At 41.0% G+C, this 21024-nt stretch overlaps 1 long non-coding RNA gene across 1 annotated transcript; it reads left to right on the forward strand.

Annotated features, from left to right (window-relative positions):
- The first annotated feature begins 3476 nt into the window (after positions 1-3476).
- Positions 3477-17282, forward strand: LOC120369208. The gene is made up of 2 exons (XR_005582998.1): positions 3477-3574; positions 16693-17282. It is a non-coding gene; the product is annotated as an uncharacterized LOC120369208 (long non-coding RNA).
- Positions 17283-21024: the final 3742 nt, after the last annotated feature.

Genomic DNA, 21024 nt, shown 5'->3' on the forward strand with positions numbered 1-21024 from the left:
AGGTTGACAAGGATGTCCCATGACTTTGTGGGGCCATGAATAGGGGGTGAGTATAGGAAAAGATGAGGGGAAAAGTGCAGCCAAAAAGCATAAAAGGATGTTCAGGAGGAGCCGGAACAGGGGCTGCCAGTCATATTGGAGCCCTTGGAAGCAGTGCAGGAAGGCGTGTGCCAACGTGCTCCAAGCCGGACTACCTGCACCATAGAGGAGTCTCTGCAGGACCTGGAGGCAGAAGACATGGATCTGAGTACACAAGGGGGAGATGGAGAACCCTCACAGAGACCCAGTGCAGCCCTGGCCAAAAGAACTCCAGAAACAGCTTCTGGATATCAGCCAGGAAAGCCAGGACTGGGACCAGGGTGTTGAGCCGATGTCAGAGCATGGACAGGACTAGCTGATTGAGCACCAGTGCCCTCCTCTGCAGAGAAAGGCACCAGACTAGTCCCGTCGGGATGGTTTACCTTCCAAGATCGGACAGGATTGAGGGCATTCGGTATGGCCGTAGACCCCTTCCTGTCCTGTGTAGGGTAGACACACTATCACACCCACACCCATTAGGTTGTCAGTCATATTTCAAAAGACACACATTTTGTCCCCTACATATACTAAATATCTTTAATGCATTCCAGTTTACAGTCTTAACCCTACATACAACTAGCATACATGGCATATCACATTACATTAATGCTTATATCGCAAATATGGCTTCAGTAGCATGCCTTGTGAAGCTATTTATTAATGTAGAAAAATCCTAAACCTTTAAGGGGGCTGAGAAGGGAAACTTTTCACCTCTGTCGTCTCAATTTGCACCACTCACCTTTACTCAGGGAATGGATAATACTGATGACCAGCCTCCTGGTATCCTGACTTGGTCTGACTCTTCGTAACTGATACCCAATGCCTATGTTGTGGTTTGTCTTTCAGTTCTGATCTCCTGGTATTCTAGCCTAGCCTGTATTCCTAGTAATTGGCTCCTGGACCCTTGACCTGTGCCTGATGCCTAACCCCTTGGCCAGGCTGCCCATGCCCTAGCCCTGACACCAGGGGCGGCTCTAGGCACCAGCGGCATCCTGGGGGGCTCCGGTGGACCTGCCGCAGGCATGCCAGCGGCAGCTCCACCGATGTCAAATGCCGCCTCCCCAGGATGCCGTAAAGAGGACCGCCGCGCACTCAGCGCTCCGCGCTGCTTGGGGCAGCCTACTTTGTAGAGCCGCCCCTGATTCCAGGGTTGCATTAGCTCTTTTTACCACAGTGTCACACTGGGAGCTTGTTATCCACCATGACCCCCAAATCTTTTTTCCTGAGTTATTGTTTCCCAAGATCAAGTCCCCCATCTTGTAAAGTTTATGTGTGTGGGTAAACCCACTTAAGTCCTTCTCAGTCTATTCAATGGGGTTACTCACATGAATTAAAATTAAGCACGTGCCTAAGTATTTGCAGCCTAGGCTGTGGAGCTGGGGGACTGTCAGGGCCATGGTCCAGCCACTTTTTGACAGACAAACCTGAGTGATGCTGTGACTCTGCATGCCAAGTTGTGATACCACTCATTCAGATTTGGAGGGGTGGGTATAGGGCTCATGGGCTGTGAGCAGGGCTGGCTGGAAAGGAAGAGAAAGGTCAGGTAGGGGAGCAAATTTATGTCCCATCACTTTAAATGGCACTCCACAGCCTGTGACTTGCCAGATCAAGGCCTAGATGAGGTCGGCCAGCTGTTGCCCCATATAATTAAATGTGGTCTTTGTTACTGGAGTTGCTCCTCCAGATGTACTTATAGCACTAGTTATATCATATTACTGAAGCCATTTTTACAAATTGATGATCACACATGCATTAGAAGACACAATATTTTGGCAAGTGAGATTTAACAATATTTAATATGCATTCAGCCATTGCCAGAAAATCATGTAATACTTTTTTCAACTTGCTTTCATGTCCAAACTATAGAGGAGCTATGCAACGTACTGTCCAGTAGTCACTATAGCAATATTCATTATACTACAGAAAGAATAGTGACAGCTGCATACATCTCTTGAACAGAAGAAAGTACCTCACTCTAAAATATCTACATTTACTGCACCTATAGAGAGACCTTGTTAGGGTTTTAAACCCTACCTTTGTCTTGTATTGTAGAGAGCTGAGATTATGGACCAGAAGCCCGTTGTGCTAAGCACTGTACTGTCAGTTAAATATCAGGTATAATTCTATCACAGATACAGTAAGCACTGTAGAAAGCCACAGTCTGCTGTCTGTTTCCAAATATAAAACTACCACCCCTGAGTTAACATAATGTGAAGTCTAACATTGTCAAAAGATTTGAATAAAATGACAAGATAAATTATGTAACATTAAAACCAAAAGACTCCTAAGATTTAGGGTAGAGAAATGACTTGTCTGGAATATTCTGAGTGCCCCTCTCCCTAATTTCCTTTTCTTGCTAAGGAAACAAATTTCCACAGACTGGCATAATAATAGATTCACCTGTGACTCAGACTCCTAGGGATTTGAGCTGAGGTTTTTCAAAGCAGTCCAGAGGATTTAGACACATCATTTATTAAAATTAAATCCTCTAGACTACTGTGAAAATCCTCAACCTTGAATTCTCTCTGCCCACATGAGAGGCTAGATGGCTTCAGTTATTAGAAGACTATTAACTAAGCTATATATGCTGTGGATGGAGACAGCAGAGACTAAGTAAGCAAGAAGAATGCTGCTAAAGAGTTACAGACTGCTGGACCTGGATGCTAAGTTTGGATAATTTAAAACTGAAGGCTTAACTGGAATTGTGAAATATGGTATCAAACTTGCTCTACCTTTGGAGTGAAATTTCTCTTAGATGTTGTAGGATTCATAATTATTTACTCTGTTGCCTAATTAAATTGCTCCTAATGTTTCTCTCTAATGAAAGGTGTAGACTTGTGACTTTGATATATTTAAAAGCAAGTTGGCTGCTCATTTTAGTGTTTTATATGGTGTAGTATATTTACACTAGCTTCACTGATTATGTCTGCTGAAATAATTTTGTAATCAGAACATATGAGATTTAAGTATTTTTTGTTCAAGGTTAAGTTTTAAATTCCTGAAGCTAGCTAGAGCTTGTTCCCCAATCAGTTTGGTTAGTAATCCTATAATTAAACTTTGCTGCAGTTATGGTGGCTTTAGAATTAGCAAGGGAGGTCACAGGTGGGGAGAAGCTTTTAATAATGCAAGCTTGTACTTCAGGTAAAATCAAAAAGGGTAGAAATGTAAACTAGGAACAAGCAGATACTTATTATAAAAGATAGGTTACCTAACAAAGTGCATTCCCTATTACCCAAATGAAACAGAACTCTATTTTTCATTATCTTCTAAATAATGGTAGCCCTTCCCTATAAACCAAAAACATTAGTACTTCTCCAGCAATGCTATGATTCCTTTTTTTTGTAACCTCCTCCTGCATGATAGCCTTCCACAGGTGCATGCTATATAAGAGGACAGCAACAATCCTCTCTATTCCTAGGCAATTAGTCTCAGGTGTTTGGAGAGAGCAGGCACAAGAGAGAATGTGAGCTTATTTATAGAAGAAACTTCTTACCAGGTAAGATTTGTTATAGGGCAACCTCTTGGGTTATTCTTCTACAGGTTAATTAGACTGATAATGTCATAGTAGTCTTCCCACTCTCTGGGCCATTTTATCTATCCCATTATCTGAAAATTACAGTACTGTATTACCCCAGTAAAAGCAGTGGCTGGATATACTTCTAAGCTCCACTATAGCTGCCTTCTGTGAGAAAGCAATAGATTACTTTACACTCTGATTATGTTAAACTAGTATTTTGTGGGTAAAAAGTAGGTATCTGAGTTGAGATCCACAAAAGGACTTTAAATGCCTAAGTCCAAAATTTAAGCGTAACTCAGACCCTCAGAACCTTTGTTGGCCTGCTACTTAATCCTGCAGGCACTAACAATTCCTTGGTGCCTAATTTTTTTTTTCCCCTCTAAAAATCCCCTGGGCGCCTATGTTTCTGCCTCTAGGTATATGCACAATGTCTCGTTCTATATGTCTGGACTTCTAAGCCTCAATGGGATCCTCAAGCCATGAGTTCCCCACATCTCTCTCCTGGGGGGGGGCTGCTTTGGTAGGTGTATGCAGAATATGCTTATCAGATCAGGCTGTATACAAAATCCAGCTGTAAGAGGTGGTGGTGGCTCCCTTAACTATTAACCTAGTGGTTAGGGTGCTCCTCCACAATGTGGGAGACCAGGGTTCAGTTCCTGTGCCTGATGTGGAAAAAAGATTTGAACTGCAGTCTTCCAGGAGAGTTCTAACTACTAGGCTATGGGATCATCTGATGTGAGGCTCCCTCAGCCTCTCCAATTAATGTGGCTCCACTTTGGATAAATAATTATTGGAGCAGGGGGACTCAAAACAGGGTTACCTATTTCCCAGGTGTGTGCCTAGGCTGTAATCATTCTTTCACTCTCTGGCTCAGGGTTGCAACACCAAAGTCCTTTTGTGGAGCCCGGTCTTAGCCTGTTTTCTCAGTTTCAGTCCTTTCCTCTCCTCTCTTGTGTGTCGCACTCACACACCCTTTTTTCCCAAGTTTGGCATTGAAAGCAGCTGGCAGTGAAGATTGAGGATTTAACTTAAGACTATAGGTGGCAAATAGACATGCTAATTCCTTTATGCCTGTTTAACCTCCCTTTTGAACAGGAAATGAGTGACATAAGGGTTGTAATAGCAATCCAGTAATGTGGTGTGCTACTGGGATTTCCTCTGCTGCTAATCTATGGCTCAATTTTATCTGTTTAGTATGAAAGTTGGAAGAGATTTCAGCAAATTTATGCATAATGGAAGTAAACTATAAATAGTCATAAATTAACTTGCTATCTAAAAAGCTACTACTATGGACCTGGAATCGGAGATGGAAGCATTTAGTACACTGCCTTTCCATGACATGAACTAAATAGCTCTCAGACAATCTTGCTTTTTCGTATCTCCTCAGTTACATTAGTATGAAGTTTCTTGTAATGCTGACTATCAAAATGCATGTCACTACACAGATGATGCATTTCAGCTGGTGCCATTTATTAGCTGTGTACATAAGCTTCTATTTTGTAAACTGAATATGAGCTAAATTCTTTTGCATTTAAAATATAAATTATCATCATTGTTAGCATTCCATTTAAAGGCCCTGTTCATCTCTCACATCTTGGAGCTATTATTTCAGGCTTTTTGCATACTCAGACCTCATTGTGTGGGCTGCTTTGAAGGTTTTCTTCAGAAGCATAAGACTCTCTCTCTATATATATCTCTATCTATATATATAAAATTTTAATGAAAACTATATTCTGGAGCACAATATGACCCTTCCACTTCCCCTGAGCTACCACGTTCCCAGACAAACCTGCCGCCAGTACAATCTCTGTTAATTGTCATCAGCATAGGTTGGGGCCAGCAAAAAACAGCATTTGGGACATTGCTGGCTGCTTTTAAATAGGATAGTATTAAACAGCCTTTAAGAGGCAAGCATGTTAATGATGCTTGTTGCTAGGAGGAAACCTCTCAAAACAGAGGAGGTATTAATCTGCATGCTCAAATGGCTGAGAAGTCGGAGTAAAATCAGCCATGCCTTTGAATTTCTGCACTTCAAAGGTAAGCCCACCCAGTTGACTTCTGATGCCTTCCTGTAGTCTGTTGGCTTGCCAATGGAGGAATCCCGTTTTCTCTCCCCTTATTTGGATGGAATTCCAGTTTCCCCTGATTGGGGGTGAGCGAGAGGGCAGAACATGATTTTCTTTTTTGCACTAGGCCAAAAGAATGGCAGCAGGGAGTTATACCTAGGCCTGGCCAGCTCAGTTGTTTAGCAGGGAGAGGGAGTAGGCAGTATTGCAAAGACAGGGCTAACCTTTCTGCCTGCCCATCCAGACATTAAACTCCTGCCCTCAATAAGGCAGCCCTACCATCTCTGCAAAGCTTCCATATCATTCACCATTTTGGGGATGGGATGACTTTCTGCCAGAAGAGCTCATTTCATCAATGATACTTCTATCTTCCTCCTCTTAGGATAGCTTTAGACAGACCTTGTTCTAACTGGCCATGTATGTTGCCCAAGCTGCTGCTTTTGCTTCCACTGACTACATTAGTAATTCCCAGTAGAAGAGGAAGCTCTTCCTAGAACATGGGGGTAGAGGGTGGCAAAAAAGGGCTGAACTAATACTTAGCATCTCATAAACAATACTGGCCAATTAATTCCCACAAAAAAAATAGTGACAGGCAAAGAGCATTTCCAAACATGTTCAGGCTTTTTGGCACAGGGAAACTAAAAACTGTGCCTCTTCCAGTGTTTCTTGGGTTGTTCCTCACTTATTCACCCATCCAACTGCCCCTAGAGTCCCAGAAAGACCTTCTAACTAACTCACCTATCCTCCCGTTCAACTTCTGCTTCTATCTGGTTCTGTTTGCTGACTGATCTTGGTCCCTGGTGCTTCCTTTCCTGCTGCCTTGATTCCACCATGCACTGAGCAGAGCCTTGCCACTGGGACAACTCCAGGAATAGAGGGCATACTGTCAATAGCAGATGTCAGCTCAGAGCATCGGAGGAGCAAAAGTGACGAGGGATTAGGAGATCTCTAGGAGATTTAGGGGAAGCAAAGCAGGAGAATATGTGGTAGCGTTTTTGCCTAGTAGAGAGATTAGGGATTGGAGTGGCCATGCCAAGTTATCATTTCCCCCCTAACTGAATAGTAGAGGGGGGTAAAGTCATATCCCTTTGGACTGGAGGAAAGACAGGAAGCAAGGTCACAGTTCAGATAAACATTCAATTATTTCTGAAATGCTAGATTGCTCAATACTAACTTAACCATACCAAATCCCCTGATATTGTTTATATTGGCTAATTTAGAAACCTTCAGTCTCCATCCTAACCCCAATCTGTTTAATTGACTTGTATACTAATCTCCTGTGATATTCACACTTGCTGTCAGGCCTGTATTTTTATGATACTGAATTAACCAGCCTCCTCTTTTACTATATCTTACAAGACTCCTTGTATCCTAAGACTCCTCTACTGGTATTTCCAGAGGCTCTACAACATCCTGAATAAAGGGTTGCAGGTCAATGAGCTGATGACCTAGCCTTCTGAGGTGTATAGAAAGCCTCCAGCTCTTGCTTGCTACATGAAAGTTTAGCCTTGGAGTAGCATGGTTATAGAATGAATGCGTTATGTAGTGTACATCAGCTGCTCTTAGTTCAGTCTTGTTTCCAATTCTAAACCTGGATTCCTTCCTCTCCCACATCCATAGTCCTTTCTACTTCATATATGATATGTGGCCTGTGGCCAGCTGAGAGTTTTTCTTGGAACAAATCTGAGGCTATTCAGACAAGGTGTTTTAAAGATATTTTTTTTGGTGGGGGGGGAGATGTCTTGGTGGTAGCTTAAGTGTCTGAAGTTTGGTTGGGGGTGGTTTGTTGTGGGTTTGGTTTTTTTTGTTTGTTTTTTGGGGGGGGGGGCTACCTCCTAGGTACAAAATTGCTTGCTCCAGACACTGAAAATGCTTTACTAAGTTCACCAGAATGCCGGCTCCTCTACAATGCCTGAAGGCATACAATAAAAGATGTATGCATACTCAGTGACAATATGCAATTCAGTATATTCTACACGTCTTTACTCTTAATTTAATGAGATTCACCCTCACTCTTTTCTAGTTTAATGAAGATTTACTGGTATTCATGTTTACACTCATGCCATGTGGCTACTGTAAACCTGAACTGTTACTTTAAATAGATTTAGTTTCATTAACATCATAGCTATTTACAACCTGGGCCTGAAGAACAGCATGTTTTATCCTGCTACTCAAGTGTGTGAAGGTGGTGGCTTCCCTGAAAAGCGTAATAAACAACTAAGAACTCCATCACAGTGTGGATGAGCTTATGCCAAAGTTAACTACAGTAGAGTTTCTGGAATATCAGAAGAATTGTGACTTGACTGTCAGTTATACAATTGGGTCCTATGGCCCATTATTGAATGATGCAGAATAAAACTCAAGTTACTTGGGTTTGGGAAGTTGAAGGTGAAGTCATTGCAATGTGCTGTCACTTCTTTCAAAAGAAGTGACAGCACAAAAGTGATTTTATGTTTGGTTAATTGGAGGAAGAAGCATATGGCAGGGGGAGGTTTAAAGTAAAGATTTACCCAGTGGTTGGGATGTGGGCTGCAAACTCTTTATCAGGCCTTATGCTGTTAGGCCCCAGAAATGTGACTGGATTTATAGAAAAGAAACCATGTGTGGGTTATATTTTCATATTCAGCTGTTACCAGGGCAGGAGTGAAAACGCAAGTGGCATCTCATACAGTCAGGTGGTGCAGGAAGCTTTCCCCTAGGATTTTCAGAAAGATCTCTTAGGCAAGTATTGAACAGGCCTGACCCTAATTATCTGACAAGCTGTGGCATCAGTCTTTAAATTGTAGCAGGAAAATGATACGTTTCCTAAACTTGGTGACAGAATGCCTGATCCTGCTTCTGTTGAACTAATTCAGAGTTTTCTCACTTCATTGAAATGAGAACAGGAGTGGATGCAAAATCTCCAAATGTATTAATAACTAGCTCTTGTACCATGGTTTTTCATCAGCAGATATCAAAGTACTTTACACAGGATGTCACTATCATTATCTCTGTTTTACAGAAGGGGAAACTGAGTCAGAGGCAGAGTGACTTGCCCAAGATCACCTAGCAGGCCAGTAGCAGAGCTGGGAACAGAACCCAGGTCTCAAGTCCCACCCTGGTGCTCTAGCCACTAGGACACCGAACATTTTTAGCTGGGTCCCAAAAAGCCAACTTGTGGTGTTCAAAAAGTGTGTATAGAGAAAGATGTAACAAGAGCCTTGCCTTACTTCAATGATGTTTTAGAGTAGAAGTGTCTTCCCTTACCCCTGTTTTTGTGTAACTTACCGTTACTAAAACTGTTCCCTGTCCAATTACTTTCATAATCTTCATAGTGCCTTAGGGTAGAAAACCATCCCTTTAGTGCATGCATGTTTTCAAAGACTTTATATTTCATTGGTTTCTATTTTGGAAAAGCAGAGCTCAATTTAATATTTTATGATATGTGTCTTGACCATGGTGCAACTTTGCTGAATGTATTTTGAAAAATGTAGACAGCGGGATTTGGTCTCCTTTTCAAATGGCATCTCATAGCTAATATACAAAAATAAGAGATGTTTGCAGAAAACTTGTTTTAATTGTTCTGGAAGTCCATGGAAATCTGGTGCCTGTGAGGATGATGGTCAGTTGTCACTACTTTTTCTGAAATAATAAAAAACCATCCTTACATGTGAAACCAAATTTGGATGTCACCACAAAACTGTTCAGTTCCCTACCAAATTTGGTGACACAACTCTACTTGATATAATAAAGAACTTTTTGGGAGGGCAGAATAAAGATGATGGTGTGGGTGGTTGAAGGCAGAAAATTGAAATTTAAAACATAAGTGGAAGTTCTGTTTGTGGATGCTTTTGTTTTTATGGCTCCTATATTTTGAAATCTTGGCCTAAATCTCAATGGCAGGCCATCAACACAAATATTGCTAATTCCCTCTACTGCTAGGAGACTTGCAATTGGCAGACTCCTAGAGATACTTACAATCCAGTACAGGTAGACACAGCATTTGTATGTACTAGCAAAGCAAGTGAAACTAACAATTATTTTTATTGTAAATAGGTACTTAAATCAGTATTAGACTCTCAGTATGTGGGAATTTGAAAGCTGAGCCAAAATTATAGTGCATTATGTAGAGATCTTCTGTAAGACTCAGGGCTCCTGTTTGTTGTAGTACGTCTTACCACTTCTGTATTGACACCACCCATTTTGCTAAGGAATATTGTGCTTCCTGGGGGGCTGTAGGTGGTGGGAGGGGACGTATTCATTTTTGTGGGAAGAAGGGAACGGTGGCGGAGGGAAGGGCAAGGAATAAGCTGTGCCATCTAATTTTAATTTGAGGCACTCATTCCTTGCTCAGGCAAGACCAGAGAATTTTCTAGACGGACAGCCTTGAATAGTTTTATTTTAAGACACTTAATGCTCCCTTTCACCATTCATTTCCATGCTTTTTTGCATTCCTGATGTAGACTCTCCCTCTTCCATCCCCATAACTGAGGTGGATGGTGACCAGCAGAGGAGCATAACAAAATTCTAAACTTGATCACAGTAATCTATAAAGTATGTGACGTACATAAACAGTTATAGGAAATTCATCATAATTCATAAAATTTCCTGAGCTAGCCTAGCCCTAGACATTGCAGAAAGTACGTAGGGCAGTTTGTGCGGGATAACTAAACTCTTATCATTTTTTTCCCCCTCTCCTCTACCGCACCCCCTACCATGTCACCATGCAAACTCACTATGTAGAAGCACAAGGCATCTCTGATTTCTGTTGCATATGTGGCTTATGTCCCAGTAATGATAGGTGTACTATCTGGTTGTGTGTAGTGTTCCTGCAGTATGTTGAGTTCACTGCTGGCAAAATAGCTCAACTTTGGCCTTGCAGCCATTGTGCATCACATAGCAGATCACAAAAATGCAGATAGCATTAACAGTGGCATCCACATGGATCTGAAGGCAGTGCCAGATGGATTTCAATCTGTCAAACACGCATTCCATCACCACCCTACAGCTACTGAGTGTGTAGTTGCACCTTCTCTGGCCAGGCCCTTCGAAATTAGTGTATGGCTTCATAAGCCATGCATGGTTCCCCTAAGACAATATTGGGGACAGAGACTCCCTTTATTCCTTCCACGTGAAATTAAGGACTTGCCAGGATTTTCCAAAAATCATCATGCATCTTCCCAGTACATCCCCCACTCATGTCCATGATCTTGTCTCTGTGGTTGACCTGGGCCTGCATAGAGTACTACCCTTTGCATTTTTATGTACTCATATGCTCTTTGCAGAGACGAAACTATGGGCACATGATTCCCACGGAGCTTAAGGCCAGAAGAGACCACCAGGTCATCTAGTATGACCTTGTGTACAACACAGACCACCACCACCTATCCCAGGCACACTAAACCCAACAACAAAAATGAGATCAAAATATTATAGCCCCCAGGAGATGTACCCATTATGGGCCCCACACAGAGTAGAAGGTGTACCAGTGCTTGAGGTCCATGCAATGGCAAGGAATTAATTGAGAGATGCTTAGATAATCCTGGCAATTGACCTGCATTCCATGCTGCAGAGGAAGGTGATGACCCCCCCCAAGGTCACTGCCAATCTGACCTGGGGCAAAATTCCTTCCCAGCCCCACATAGGATGATTAGCTAGCCCTGGAGCATGTGAGCAAGAACCAGCTAGCTAAGAATGGGCGGGAGGGAAGAGAATGCTTAGTGCTACCTCAGGGCCCTTGCCTATCCATTGATAGCCCCAGAACAGTTTACCAACTTTTAGAGAATGGGGCTATCATTTCAGGAACATTATTACTGTTTACCACTTTTGGGTAAATCACAGTCCTTATCACCACAAACCTTCACCCTCACAACCCCCACAGTTGACCTGCCAACACCAAACTGTCTACCCATGGCTATACAGCAATCCAAATGACAAGAATGACCTATTTCTAGACCAGCATGGCATGCATGTGTCCTGATGCTGGAGGGTCAGGATAAGCTGATTGCACAGCTCCAGAAATGTCTGCTGCTTCATGAAAAAGTTTTTGAGCCACTACTGGTTATCCCAGGTCTGTAGGAGTTTGTGATCTCACCAGTCTGTGCTTGTACCACTGCTCCAGAATTACCGGTCTACATAGAGGGAATCCCCAGTTATGGCAAAAGGCATGAGCAACATCTGCCATGCCTGTACCCCCTCCAAGAGGTGCCTTTGAGAGGACAAATACAGCTGCTGAAATGTCTACCAGCATCTCTGATTCCCAAAATAGGAGCAAAAGCATAAGCAAGATAAGTTCTTCCATTGGTGCTAGATCCTTACTACTGATTCAGTTTGCAAGGCACTTGCAAACCCAAAAATTGCTTGGCTGGGTGTGTCAGGCTAGCAGCATTTCCAGACAAGTGTTGCTGACTGGACAGATCAGTTCTCCCACCATAAACCAAAGGCCTACAGTGGCTCTACTAGCAAGCCACCAGCCTCCTGGAAAACTGCCTCAAGGCTTACAGAGACTGTTTGGCTGCAACCTGACCACATGAAACCTGCTACAGGAATGTATACTGGAGGTCTTATGCACCCAGTAATAAAAGATCAGTAGAGGTCTCTCAAAACTTTTTCTACTTCAAAACTTATTTCACCCAACACCAATTATCTCTAGTTTTGGACCTCATTATGATAAATAAAGATGAATTCATCAATGGCCTCAGTCTGTGATTGCATAGGGATCTGATTACATTCAACAGTGGCAAACAGAGGGCAGTCCCAAACAGTAACAGAAGGTGCTTCAAAAGGGCTCATTTCCTAAAGCTGGTGAAAATTATGAAGAAAATTGACCAGAAGGAAAAATTTAGAAAGAAAATGTGATTGCACAGTGGGAGTTTGAGGAGTTTATTATATAGACAGGATTCTACAATAAGAAAGAGGACAACTTTAGCTAAAAGTCCATCCTGGTTCAGTGTCAAAATGAAGGCATCAACGGGAGGGGGGCTGAAGGAATATATAGCAACTGGAAAAGGGGGGAAATACCAACTGATACAAAAGTTTATAAAATTTAGAAAATTAATAAGGGAACCTTAAAGCATCAGGGGAAAAAATCCATGGCTCAGGACTAAGGACAATAGGGAACTTAAGTATATAAGGAACAAAAGAAATCCTAATAATGGTATAGATCTATTACTAGATGGAGATGGTAAATTTAATGATTTACAAAAGGTGTTGATAAATATATATATAAATAAATATTTTTATTCTGTATTTGGAGAAAAAAGCAGGTGATGTAGTCTTATCACATGAGGAGGATTAAGTACATTCCAGTCCATTAGTAAGGAAGGAGGACATGTGGTTTAAAAAAAAATCTCCTAGGGTTAAATACTTTTAAACCATCAAAGCCAGATAGCTAGTACCCAAGAGTCCTAGAAGAGCTGGCTGATGAATTCTCTGGCCCACTAATGTTAATTTTTAATAAATCTAGTCTCCTGGAGGAGTGTTAATATAGTGTCAATATTCAAAAAGGGCATGCAGGATGACCCAGGTAACTGAGAGTGAGTTATCCTGATGTCAATCCTGTGCAAAATAATGGAAAACTGGTATGAAATTCAATTAAGAGAATTAAAAATAAGAATATAATTAATACCAATCAGGATGGTCTTATGGAAAACAGGTCTTGTCAAACAAACCTGATTTCATTCTTTGAGATTACATGTTTTATTGATGAAAATAACTGCATAGAGGTAATATATTTACTCTTGTAAGGTGTTTGACTTAGTAGCAAATGATAGTATGACTAAAAAATTAGCACTATACAATATCAATCGAGTACATCTTAAATGGATTAAGAACTTGATTATTTCCAATTTGAGAGATCTGTCAGCATTACGTTCAGAGTGTTTCTAGCGGGGTTCCAGAGGGATTGGGTAATAGGCCCAAAGCTAGTCAATATTTTCATCATTGACCTGGAAGAAAATATAAAATCACTGCTGATTAACATTTTTAGATGACACACAGATTGGTGGAATGGTCAATACCGAGGGCAGAGCAGTCATACAGAGCAATCTAGAATGCTTGGTAAAATGGGCCCAGTTAAACAAAATGGGATTTAATATAGCCAAATGCAAAGCTGTAGAGTTTGGAATAAGGAATGCAAGCCATACCTAGAGCATGGGGGATTGTATCCTGGGGCGCTATGGCTTTAAAACAGAGTTAGGGGTCATAGTGGTCATAGCAACTCAAATCATAGGGATCATAGAAATTTAACATGAGCTACCAATGTGGTGCTGTGGCCAAAAGGGTTAATGCAATCATTGGATGTATAAACATGAGAGTACTGAGTAGGAAGTTGTTTTTTTTACCTCTCTATACAGCATTGATGAGACAGACACTGGAACAGTGCATCCGTTTCATGTATCTACATTTTAAAAAGGAAAATTGGAGCGAGGGCAAGAAAAGAGCCATAAAAATGATTTAAGGGCTGGAGAAAATGCCTTACAGTGAAAGACTTAAATAGTCCAGTCTGTTCATTTTATCAAAAAGATTGAGAGGTGATTTGATTACAGTGTATAAGTACTTTCACAGGGGAAAATACTAGGTGCTAAAGAGCTCTTTAATTTAGTGAGAAAGGCAAGAACTAATGGCTGAAAGCTAAAGCCAGAGAAATTAAAATTTGATACAAGGCATACACTTTATAACTGTGACAGTGACTAGCCCCTGGAACCAATTGTCAAGAGAAGTGATGGATTCGCCATCTTTTGCTGTCTCCAAATCAAAACTGGTGGATGCTTTTCTGGAAGATATGCTATAGCCAAATACAAATTATTGGGCTCATTACTGGAGTAACTGGGTGAATTTCTATGGCCTGTGCTATACAGGAGGTCAGGCTAGATAATTTAATGGTCCCTTCTCACCTTAAGCTTGATCATTTATTAAGATTCTGTCCTTCATTTTATCTCACAGTGGTAAAAGAAAACTCTCTCCTACTTATGTAGATCAAAGTTGGAATGTTTCTTTCTAGATTTAAAGATCTTTAGTGATGCTGTTAAAAGTGTAGTTACAACAGATGCTGGAAGGCCAGTTATGCATGTTACTACTACACTTCCCTTTTCGGTATCGCAACGTAACTCTTTGCTAAAGCACAGTGCTTCACATAGTGTCTGTTCTGCATTCTGCTGATACGGACCCTAGAAGAGTGTTAAGGGTGAGAGACATGTTTTTTTTCTGTCCAAACTTATACTGCTGTTCATGTCTAATTTGTACTCCAAATCATATACAAAGCTTGGCCAAAAAAAGGAGGGGGAGGGAAAAAACCAAGACAAACTTGAATATTGGATTCAACACAAATGTAAGGTGAAAAATTCTGAGCATAATTAACCTCTGGAACAATTTACCAAGGGTCATTCTCCATCACTGACAATTTTTTAAATGAAGATTGGATGCTTTTCTAAAAGTTATGCTCTCGGAATTATTTTGGGGAAGTTCTATGGCCAGGAGATCAAACTAGATTATCACAATGGCCCCTTCTGGCCTATGGACACAGAGTCCTAACACTTAGCCTACTCTCTGAACATACAAGCAAGAAAAGCTCAGAGCAAACATTTTAAAATAATATCAATTATTTAAGAAGTGAGCTGTACAAAGAATTGTATTACAAGTCAGCAGTGCAATTTTATGGTCTGAATGGTCTTAGCTATGATGAGTTATGACATTACCTGAACCTCCTCATTTGTTTCTTTAAAACATTCTTAGACAGCTGTTTTATCATACACATCCAATTGATTTTAAATGGAAAACAGGTTTTGTTTTTTTTCCTTTGCCTACCATAAACTGATATGCAAAAAAATGGTGATTTATCCTTTAAAGCTAGACTGAAATCAGCTTATAGATAGACTTGGTACACACCACATACATTATAACTTCACTGTACTGGAATGCTGGCCACGAATGATCAACACCCTGAATGAGTTTGAGGTGTAAATACTGAAGGCAATAGAATGTTGTCCAATACCTGGTTTGAGGCATGAAAGAAACACCTTCCTAGATGTGGAATTTTAAGTCTTTTGCAAAGGTATACATTTATTACAATACCTGAATCCAGCAGTTTTAAATCAAAGTGCCTGCCTGCCACTGCTGCAGAGCAGAATACTCACTTCTACAAATGGAAAAAGCAAATGTGGAATCTAATTGGTATGTTACATTTCACAAAAGTCGTCTTTAAAGTCTTTTATGCTGCCAAGGCCTGAACTAAGCAAAAAATTGTCCCTGTCTATAGCTGAGTACCTGCAAGGATAATCCTGATTCTGTTGCTGGAAAATGCAGATGATCACACCCATACAATATCTACTAAGTCTTCAGCTCCACCTGGGTCCCATATCTAGCGTATGGGGTGGATTTCCCTGCACTTGGGACCTTAATGTGACATTTGGTAATGGCATCAGGAAACCTCTAATTCTGGGAAACTTCTTTGCTATTTGTTGTTGTGATAATTTAAAACAAATTTTTTGGACTGTAGGGTGCCATTCAAATTTGGATTAGTCAGGATTAACACTCATTGGGGAGTGGAAAATTCATTAGTAAGCCTCTTTGCCTCCCTCATTCCCATCCCCATCCAATACTCTGTGGCTAAGCTTGGTGTAAATTAAAAAAAATACTTTTCAGGCCCCAATAAGTTTATAATCAATATGTTATGATTGACCAGCTATAAATATTACCTTTTTATAGGAGATGCATTTAAACCAAAACTAATTTAATCAGAGGTCTACATTCTTGGGTTATTTGGGGATATGTTTTTAATTTGCTTGCCCTCTCATCCCTTGGGTTTATTTCCTCTGTGGACTACAGCTATTCCCAGCCTATGAATGCATTCTGAACACAGTAGAACTCTATTGGTGTAGACCATGATTTCAAACGCATAACACGAGTCTGTAGTATAAGAGGTATTAAAGTCCTTTCAGGTCTTGTTGTGTAAGATGTTTTTATTATTAATTTCAAGTCCAGTAATAATAGTTAGATTTAACATGGCCAATCAGAGGGAATCTTATCTTTTTTTTTTCTTTTCCTGTTTCCTAGTTACACAGCTGGAAGGAGGAAGCATTCTCCAAGTTCTGAGCTGTAGTAATTCAGAGGATATCCTTGTCTCTCCCCACCTTCCTATAAATAAATTGGAGGACTTCTCTAAAAGTCTGTCTCTAAAAACCAATGTGTACAACTCCAAAGCTTGTTCATTAGATGATCATTATAAGCTACATGTTTTCCTGTTGATGTATGTATAACTGCCAATAATGATAAAAAGAGGTGCATACACCCAGATCTATTGTGAAATCTCTGACTTAGTTATAAGGATCCATAAATAAATGTATATCCCTCATTATCTATTTCCACCAAGTTTGTTGTATAACTCAATTTGCATGGAATTACTCCTGATTCACACCAGTGTGAACAAGAAGAAACTTTGGCTCCCAGTCTTTAGGATTACAAGACTACTTATTGGCCTAGTCCTGTATTTTGTAGAACTGTTTTCTATCTTCCTCTAACTGTATATATCTTTTGGGATGTACCATCTCAGTTTAATATCACCTCCAATTTGCTATTGATATGTTAGTATCATTTTAGGTAGGTCCTATTGCTATAATACTTTCCATTAAAGCACAATGAGCTTCTCTTGCCTTTTGTTTTCAGTTGTAAGTACTCAGATTTATTTCTAGGACTAGATCTCATCCAATTACAGGCATTCAAAGGAGAGTTCTTAAAAGCCTTCATTCAATGTAGAAGGGAATAGTCAATTTCAACCCTGACCCGACTCACAGTATAAAGAATTATTTTATCTCTCTGTTTGGTACTGGTGTAACCTATATGGGAGCACAATGTCCATTTATGGTGTCATAATTCAAGAAGGAAAAATTGGAGAGGATTCAGAGAAGAGCCCAGAGAACGATTAAAGGATTGGAAAACACACCTTTATAGTGGAAGACTCGAGGAACTCAATCTATTAAGCTTAACAAACAGAAGGTTATGGGATGACTTGGGCTATATCTATACTACAAGGTAGGGCAGTGATTCCTTACTCGTATAAACATCCTCACATTAGCTCAATGAGAGCTCCTGCAAGTGTAAAGAGTAATATAGATGCTGGTACCATAGGCAGTGGCAATATGGCTGAGCTGCTGCATGCATGCACCATGATGCATACATACATACCCATCTGAATCCTGTGTGTACATACTTGGCACGACTAAGCTGTGCCTTTGCCTGTGCTACCATGACTGCACTACTATTTATACTCACACTTGCTCACATTGAGCTAGCACAAGTATGTTTACAGGAGCTAGGAATCACACCTGTAGCTTGTACCATTAGACATAACCTTGATCACGCTAACAGTATTCAGGTGGGGAACACAAGATCAAAGGTATAACAAGATCAACTGCTGATAGCTGAAGCTAGTCAAACTAGAAAAAAAGTGCAGATTTTTAACAAAGGGTAATTTACCATTGGAACAACCCAGCAAGGGTTTTGGTGCATTCTCCATCCTTTAAAAAAAAAAAGTGCAGATTTTAAAATCAAGTATTAAGATATACTTTGGGAGCTAGAAATTAATTCAGGGAAGTCTCAAGGCTTCTGTCACACAGCAGTTCAGAAATGATTATCATAATTGTCCCCTCTGGCCTTTTTAATCAATGAAATGTTCAGTTGCTGCAGCAGAATTTCCTGGGTGAAATCTTGGCCTCATTGAAGTCAATATGAATTTAGCTATTAATTTTAAATTGAGCCACTTTGTTACATCTTTACTGAAGTTCTAAGTATCCAAAGCTACTGTAGAATTAATAACTAAACAAGACCCTGTTCTCTGCAAGTTACTTCATCATTCAGCCTCTACCACTGGCTTTCTGGGTGAAAAACAATGTAGAATTTGTTGTCTTATTGCAACACATGCACCCTAAAACAGGTTATGCACATCTAGGGTTAGATAAATGTCGTCTTGCTACTACCAATTTGCCACTAGTGTATCATCTTAGCAATATCAGAATAATAAGCACAAGAAAGCCTTGTGCAACACTAGCTGTAGAAAAACAAGCTCAATAATGTTTTCCCTTCTCAGGAAAACTATGTTTTGTTAGGTTGATATAAAGCAGAAAGCTGACAGCACTTTTCAGACAGCAGATGTAAATAGCAACACTCGCAGTTGGAAACATCTTATATTTACTTGAACTAAATTAGTTAATGTGAAAGTTATTGAAGGCTGGTCTTCTAATTCAATATAACTTGCTATTGAATATGACCATAAGGTGTCATGTTCACTAGCATTATATTGACTATGATTTTGCAGTTAGTGTAGGCAAGGTTAAGTCATAGTCAACTTAGTGTCATCTGGTTAAACCCTTGTCCTAGTAGATCAAGGTTGAAGTTCAGATTCTGATCCAGTATCTCTCACCAGGGCCTATCACCTGCTGGCCCAAGGCCCAGGAATAGGCCTCCAAAGTCATTGTATCAGCACCTGTAACTTGCCAGACTCAGTTCAAGGAATGGACTCAGCTCACTGGCAAAGCACATTTTACTTCTCAAGCCATGGCACAGGCCTCTGTTACTGACTTAGCACTACGGATTAAAGTAGATGAAAATAGGTATGGGAAGATCAACAATTCTCATGAACTTATATTGTCATGTATTTGATTTGCAGCATCTTGTGTGAGGGGACATGACATCAGGAAGTGAAAGGGGACAAAGGAAAAAGAAATACATGTTCCCAGGCAGGCCATGGGCAACCAGACAAAAGTGTGTGTGTGTTCTTGTGTGTGCATAGCATGAAACTATATAGGGTTGCCCCCAATTCATACACTCGGCTCACTCCCCACCCACACCATGGATGGCCAGAAGGGGACAGAAAACTCACAGGGCCATTCTGTTTCCCATGGATTTTCACTAGTCGTGGGAAGCATGTGACAGTATTTCCATTTTCCTATTGAAGGGGCAGTTTGTCTCTTTCCTTCTGTCTCCCTGAAGGGGCTGGAGAACCAGCAAGGGGGAGAGATCTTTCTGTAGAAGAAAGCGGACTCTCAGCTTGAATAATTCTCCCATGTGGTATTGGTTTTGCATCATCTACAGTAGTGTTTCCCAAACTTGGGACACCGTTTGGGTAGGGAAAGCCCCTGGCGGGCCGGGCCGCTTTGTTTACCTGCCGTGTCTGCAGGTCCGGCTGATCGCGGCTCCCACTGGCTGCGGTTCACTGCTCCAGGCCAATGGGAACTGCTGGAAGCGGCACAGGCCAAGGGACATACTGGCCGCCGCTTCCAGCAGCCCCCGTTGCCTGGAGCAGCGAACCACGGCCAGTGGGAGCCGCGATCGGCTGGACCTGAGGAGGCGGCAGGTAAACAAACCGGCCCGGCCTGCCAGGAGCTTTCCCTACACAAGCGGCATCCCAAGTTTGGAAAACACTGCTCTAGGGGGTATTCAGTAAACTGGGAGTCTTGATTAACTAGAGTTCAAAATCAGGGATGTGGTATAATAATCAAAAGGGGCTGTGAGAGTCCCTTAGATCTATGTAACCATTTCATACTCACCACTATGGTGAGTGCCTTACATGGGACCATCAGGAACCTTTAGAGGTTGTCTTGTTTTACTTGCCTCTCTTCCTGTAGGGAGGAGAGTGTGCACATCTTTTAAAATTATGTAAATTTTAATGGTGTAATGAGAAAGCAAGGGCAGAGGTGAGTCATAAAGTTTTAACTGAAGGTAGTGAGATTCATAGTCATATGAAAAAGTACATATATTTTATGGCTTATCTGGTAAAGAAACTATGAGGAGTGAATGTATTAAGCAAATGTATATGCCTGTAACCGGATACCTGACAGCTCCTAGACAAAGTACATTCACTTGACTGGAACTCCGATTACTATCCATTTGCTGATTCCCCCTAGCTCTCTCTCCTCCAGCAGAAATAGTTATATCCCAAGCAGAAACAATGTTCCATCCTCTCAAACTGGGCTGGAAAGGGGAGGAGGGCATAAAACATCAGAACAATTAAAATGGTTTATTTTTAATAGTGTCTGGAAGTAGTCAGGACTTTTTTTAGTATAAACAAACAAAGGTCACAAGCAATTATGAGAAAAGCATATGCAGTCTACAAAGCAGTACTGAAAATATAAATAAAGAAAACAGATAATGAAGAATGTGCGGATGGTCCAGTGCAAGAAATTCATGAGAACTTCCTTCAGTATCTTTCATTAGGCTTGATAAGCAATAGTGCAGTGTACTGGCAGAGGGCATTGGCTGGAAATCAGGAGGCCTGGATTCTAGTCCTCTGCTCATGATGTGTGTTGAAATACATGTCCAAATATCTGAACTATTTATCTGCTTTTAGCAATGTTGCCTCAGAAGGTCATCTGCAAGAGGCCCCCATTTCAT

Source organism: Mauremys reevesii, linkage group 7 (genome assembly GCF_016161935.1).
Source record: "Mauremys reevesii isolate NIE-2019 linkage group 7, ASM1616193v1, whole genome shotgun sequence".
Taxonomy (NCBI): domain Eukaryota; kingdom Metazoa; phylum Chordata; order Testudines; family Geoemydidae; genus Mauremys; species Mauremys reevesii.